The 7,054-nt window shown below is 35.9% G+C and overlaps 1 pseudogene; it reads right to left on the reverse strand.

Moving 5' to 3' along the window:
• Window positions 1–252: 252 nt before the first annotated feature.
• On the reverse strand, window positions 253–1,400 carry LOC131508458 (phosphoglycerate kinase 1-like; annotated as a pseudogene).
• Between the last annotated feature and the right edge of the window lie 5,654 nt (window positions 1,401–7,054).

Below are 7,054 nucleotides of genomic sequence, written 5' to 3' on the forward strand. Positions count from 1 at the left end.
TATGCCCTCTAGAATGCACAATGCTTTAGTCACTAAGAAATTCAAGGGGTTATTGAAGCATGCAGGCAAGACCAGGTGTGGTAAAAGAGCAGTTGAGATGCTGTGCAACTGTTTAAGAGTTTTCGACACTGCATCTTTCTGCCACTAGGTGAATCCTGACATGGGGAAGATTTTAGTTACTGCCGAAGGGAGACACAGTAACTGCTAAATTGACTTAGGGGCTGCACACAGGAATCAATAGCCAGAAAAGTACTAAACATGGCTGACTTTATCCTCTGTGCCCATTTGGCACAGCAAGTGGCAGTGTCTCTACAATGGTGATGCAGCCCCTGGAAGGGGCTTTCAACACTTTGTCCATGAGGGCTTTGATTCCTTGGGCAAAAGGTTCCCATTCGAATACACCCAGAGGTCCACTGCACACAATCTGCTTAGCCCCAGCAACTGCCTCTCAGGACCACCTTCCAAGCCCATTCAGCCAGCAAGTATGCCAGAGGTCACCATGCTTGGCTAGTCCTAGCATTCTCATCGAACTTGTCAGCAGTGACAAAGCCAACATGCAAGGTAATCTTCACACTGTTCTTCCCAGCTTTGGACATCAGGTCTTTGATGATCTTGGCTCCCTCATCATCAAAGTAGAAATGTGCCATTGTCCATGTCGTTGAGCACCTTAAGGAAGGTAAAAGCCATTCCAACACCAATAAACATCTCCTTGACTTTGTTCACCATATTATTGATCCATTGGGTCTTGTCTGTAACTTTAGGTCCACCCAGGATGGCAGGGAAGGGTTGCTGGGCTCTCCAAGGCCTTGGTAAAGTAGTTCAGTTTCTTCTTCATCAAGAAATTTCCAGCATTCTGTGGCAGACTAAATCCCACCATTCAACTGTGGGCTTGGTGACCAGTGCCAAAAGCATCATTGACATAGACATCCCCTAGCTTGGAAAGTGAAACTCAGAAGGCTTCTATTTTGGCTGGCTCAGCTTTAGCCTTGTTCCCAGAAATATCTTTTGCCTTCCCTTATTCCTTCACATGAAAGGGAAGGTTCTGCAGCAAGATGACAGACCCAGAAGAAGGATCAGCACAAGCTTTCTCCATTTCCAGGCTCATACAGTCCTTCAAGAACAAAATCTCAGCTCAGCAGAGATTTGAATTCTATAGCAACTGGCTCCAAAGAGTATTTGTCAGGCATGGACAAACCATCAGACCAGCCCAGATGGCTCAAAGGAACAAGTGACTTGGCTCCATTGTCCAAGCAGAATTTGATGCTTGAGATGGCACCCTTGATTCTCTGGTTGTTTGTTATCTGATTGTTCTTCACAGGTACGTTGAAGTCCATTCTCATGATGATCCACTTCCCCTCCGTGTCCAGCTTGTCCAGAGTCTGCTTGTTAGAAAGCAACATCTTGGCAATACAACAGCAGCAAGGTTGAGAGCTTAAACAACACTGTCATTCTTATATCATCTTTTGCAAAGTATTTTTTCAAAAGTTTTAACCTTTTTATTGGATTATTTGTCCTCATAAGATTGATTTGTGGAATTCTTTATATATTTTAGATAAAAGCCATTTGTCAGATTTATGCATATAAATATTTGTAGTGTGTGGCTTCTATATTCATTTTCTTAATGATTTCTTTTGATAGAAGTTTTCTCTTTAATATTGATATAGCTCAAATTATCAATTTTTATAATGACTGGTGGGTTTTTTTGTTTAATAAATCTTTGCCTAATCAAGGTGACAAAGACAATTTCCTATCTTTTCCTCTAGAAGATTTATGGTGGTAGATTTTATATTTAAGCCTTTGATACATCTTGAATTAGTTTAACGTTGGTGTGTGGAGTGTCATATAGAATTGATCCAGCACTATCTGTTTAAAAAGAGACTTCTTTTGAATGGATTTAAGTTAGCACCTTGGCTGAAAATAAGTTGACTATATAATTTATATCTGTATCTACATCTATATTTAGACTCTGTTTGGTTCTACTGATTTGTCATTCCTTATACCCGTAGTATAGTCTTAATGTAGCTTTATTGCAGTTTTAAAAGAATTACGAATTTAAAAGAATGTTTTTCCATTTTGTTCATTTTCAAACTCCCTTTGTTAATTCCATTTTAATTTTAGAACAATTCATAAGTTTCCCTCAAAAAAACCTTCTGAGATTTTGACTAGGATTGAATGAATCTGTAGACCTCTGATTGCTTTTAAGATTTATTATTTATCTTTTGTTTTCAATAATTTTACTATAACATACCTCAGTATATTTATTTTGATTCTATGAGTTTTAAAGAACTTCTCAAATCTCAGCCTTGAATTCTCTAATTAGTTTTTAATAATTCTCAGTCACAATCTTTGCAATGATTGCTTCTTCCTAATTAACTCTTCTCTAATTCTAAGACTTCAATTGAATATTTGTTAGATGTTTATACCATATTTTAATTGTCTATTACATTCTCCATATTTTTGGAGCTCCTTGCTTCAGTTTGGACATTTTCTCTGATCTATCTTCTAACTCACTTATTCTTTCTTCAGCTACACTAAATCGGATGATTAAACTCAATTACTCAGTTTAATAACCTCTCAACTACAGGAGTCTTTTCTGTTTTTAAAAAAAATTAACATTTATTTATTTTTGAGAGACAGAGAGAGACAGAGTGCAAGTAGGGGAGGGACAGAGAGAGAGGGAGACACAGAATCCAAAGTAGGTTCCAGGTTCTGAGCTCAAACCCATGAACCATGATATCGTGTCCTGAGTTGAAGTTTGACACTTAACCAACTGAGCCACGCAGGTGCCCCTCAACTACTAATATCTTAACTTGTTATTTTAGGTAATAGAATTCCCCATTGTCAAATTTTCCTCTTCTCTGTCAAAATATTCCATTTTGTCAATTTCTGAATATATTAACTAACTTAAAAGTTATGTACTATCCCTGTAATATGTGGTTATTCTCTTGATAAATCTTAATTGCCTGCTTTTTCTCTTGTTTTTTAGCCAATTCTTAATTTTTTGTGCCTGATTACTTTTTATTGTTTGCCAACATTATATATCAATAAATAGAAAATTTATATCAATCATTCAAAGATTTAGCTAATGCCATTGCCATCTTTTTTTCAGAGAGGAATTATTTCTGTTATCATCAAGCAGCTGGGTGCATCACCATAATCCAGTTAGGAATTCAGATTATTTTATTTTATTTTATTTTATTTTATTTTATTTTATCTTATTTTATTTATTTTTGAAAGAGAGAGGGAGAGAGAGAAGGCAGGGGAGGGGCAGAAAGAAAGGGAGACAAAGAACCCAAAGCAGGTTCCAGGCTCCAAAAATGTCAGTGCAAAGCCAGATGCCTGACCCAGGTCTTGAACTCATGTGCCATGAGATTATGACCTGAGTTTAATCAACTGAGCCACCCAGGTGCCCCAGGAATTGAGATGATTTTAAACTGGGCTTCAGTTATGAGAACTGGTCTAGTTCCCATTTCCTGTTACATATAAAATGTAACAATTTTAGATATCCACAGAAAACTTGGGTACTTACAAGAACTGTTAACTCCACATTTTCCCCAGTATGTGAAAGTGTCAATGTTTTGCTCAGTGCCTTATCCTCTCACCAATGATAAATGTTTTACCATTTATCATTATTTTTAATGGAAAAGGTGGTTCCAGACACTGAAATAAAGTTCCTTGGTGTTCCTCCTTTTGGGTTCTTGGTTCTTTCAGTTCTGAATGCATTGCTAGTGTTTTTGGGTCTTAAAATAGATATTTAAAAACATATTTTCCTAAATTACTTAGCTGTTCTCAGCAAAAAGGCTGTTCTTAAATGTCCTAGATAGTCATTGCTAGAAAAATATTTTATCTCTCTTTAAAAGTAGATTTTTACAAGTTACTGAACTAGCTTTAAAAATATATATTAAAATATCATTCTCTCTGATAAATTTAGAATAGGCAAGGTTTTCCTTATTGAGATTCAGTTAATTTACATCTGGAATCTTTAGTTGGGATATGTCAATTTTTAACTGGTAATTATGGACATTGCTTGATGACAAGGCAGGTGTGACCCATAAGTGTAACTTACTGGGAATAAAACAGGATGCTATGATTACTTAATGCCTGGATTTACCCCTGAAATATATATGCACAATGTATGCCCAAACCAGCATAGCAAAGGCTGAAAAAAATGAGCTGAAATTTAAACCATTACCCATAAAAGATGAGACAGATCTTATAGTCTGAACATAACTGGACTGATTCCCTCCTACGACAAAGCCATCTACATCCCCATGAGGACTACAGTAGCAAGAGAATCTGTAAAACATAACATCAACAGTGACTAGGATAAAACCCAAAATTAATTGATAATTAATTCACTTTTAAGAAAAAAGACAACAGGTATGAAATCCAAGATGACCCAGATTTTGAAATTATCATGATAAGGACTTTACAGTAACTATTATAACTACTACTGTTATAACTTTTATAACAAATACATAGAGAATGAATACAGAGATAGAAAATACCAGCATAGACACAAAAAATATAAAAAAAAAAACAACTAAATGAAGTTTTAAATCTTAAAAGTACAATATCCTAAAATAAAGTTTACTGGATGGGCTCAATAACAGAAGATATATAACAGAGGAAGGTGTCTACAAACTCAAAGATAGATCAATAAAAACTACTCAAACTCAAGAAAACAGAAAAAATAATATTGATTAAAAAATTAAACAAGACTTAGGCACATGTGAGACAATGATAAAATATCTAAAGTGAGTGGCATTGGATTTCCAGAAGAAGAAGATGAAAAGATTAGGGCACAAATAGATTTTTAAAAACAACATTTGGAAATATCCTAAATTTGATGGAAAACATAAACTTATAGCATCTGGAATCTCAGTAAATACTACAGGATAAATTCTAAGAAAATCCTGCATAGATACATAGTAAGTAAACTGCAAAATACAAAGGTATTTCAAACAAAACTAAACACATTACACAGAGAAGGGTGATAATTTAAATACTACAGATTTCTCATCAAAAATTACCAAGAACATTTAGTATAATGACATTGGTAAAGTAGTGACATGAAAAACAAAAAATAACTTTCAACCCAGATTATATATCCAACTAAAATATTTTCAAAAATAAAAGATAAATGAAAGCATCAAGGAACCAATCTCACATCAAGGAAAAATGAAGAGAGTCTATTGCCAGCCAATCCAAACTACAAGAAAAAAAATTAGGAAAGTTCTTCAGGATGAAGGAAAATGAAATCGGAGGAAAAACTGAATCTCCAGGAATGAATGAAGAGACTGGGAAAATTGTAAGAGGATGTGTCCTGAAAAAATCCAACTGGCTGATTTTGATAGCTAGATACAAATATCAAAAAGTCTTACGTGAGATGTTTGCTCCTCATGATTGAGATTGGTCAAATGTGTTGTGTCACCGAGATGCTTCCTTTTAGAATAGAACGACTCATTTCTCCAGTTGCCAGGGCTTGTTGGCTACTAAAGTATCACAGGTGAGATGTACTCAAGATATGGCCTCATTCAAGGGAAGCTGCCTCATCCACTATGTGCCTTTCCCACGGGTCACCCACATTCAATGACTGGTCTACATTGGGGTATAAAACCCCATCTGTCTTGTCTCAACTTGGGACAACCCTGACCTTTCAGCCCCTCAGCTCTCCACACAATCAGCTGATAGCCCTTGTTCTAATCACACCACATCTCTCTACATCATCTTATTTCATCACTCCCTTGTAGATGTGTTCCAAAGGGCCCTCCCCAACAAACTCTGGGCATGCAAATCTCTGATTCCAGTCTGTTTCCCAGGTAACCTGTCCTAAAGGAGTTTAACATATACAGAGGCCTTAGAAAGCTGAGTCCTTTGAAAAAACTATGAAGGCTGAGGGGGCGAGGAAAGAACACACATCAGAGGAATTTTCAGCTGACGATAATCATTTACATTGTTTTTCTCAGTATGATTGGCTAAATAAAACACATTCACGGAACTGTGTTGAAAGGCAAATGATAGCGTTGAGACCTGCTTTCTATCTAGACTCCATCAACTCTAAGATACTGTATGGGATCAGTCTACTACCAGTCTAAAATGCCAAAGATTAAAATAAATAGAACACAAATGGAAAATGAAACAAATGAGGCAATGTTCTCCTAAGCCATAAAGTGTGGAGAGAAGTAGGTGCTGAATTATTGTAAGGAGCCATAGTTATTCACTGGCATTTGCGGCAAACAGACCAAATCTTCTTTTAGAAGCAATGACAAATTTATGCTGAACAAAAAATCTCGCTTTCTTTAGGTCAAGCACATTAAAACACTCACTTCCCCCCTCTCTCTCTCTGACTCTAAAAGGCTGAGGATAAAAAGTGTTTTTGGTTGAGCTTTTGCTTATCCTATTTCTACTGTTTGAAAAAAAAAATTCCAGTCATTCTTAATAATCCCTTTCATTACAGAGCTAGGGTTGAGAGTACCCTATTGTATATAGTATCTCATTTATGTTTTTGTTATTGCCCACACAGTATGTGATCATTGTAGAATTAGTGTAAGATACGAAGAAGCAAAAATTGGATAGCATATTAAAGGTAATCCTAAATATCAAGATAAGCATTGCAGGAATCATGCTTTATATTGCCTTCCTAGTATTTAGTCCTCCTAAAGAACATAATATTTCCCTTCGGGAACTTCCAAATCCTCATTCTCCAAATGCAGTGTAAGTGTGGATATGACTTACCTTACCCTTTACTTAAAAAATAAAAAAAATAAAAAAAAATAAGGTGCTTATTCAGGCCTAAATAATCAAATCCTAAAACGATTGGTCCAGGGATAGTACATGCATAATGACAGGCCAATGAAGGATGGAGCATTGGAGGCAGCAATAAAAAAGGATTTTTTTTTCCTAGCTGGAGATGTTAATCTGGTAGGAAAAGTTTTTATGTATTGCCATCTTGGCCACCATATGTGGTAGTCCTTCCTGAAACTAAAGCTAACACAAGCAAAAGCAGAATAAAGCTAAAGCCTTAGAGCTCATGACATCTAAGCCTTTGAAT

Source organism: Neofelis nebulosa, chromosome 4 (genome assembly GCF_028018385.1).
Source record: "Neofelis nebulosa isolate mNeoNeb1 chromosome 4, mNeoNeb1.pri, whole genome shotgun sequence".
Classification (NCBI taxonomy): Eukaryota; Metazoa; Chordata; class Mammalia; order Carnivora; family Felidae; genus Neofelis; species Neofelis nebulosa.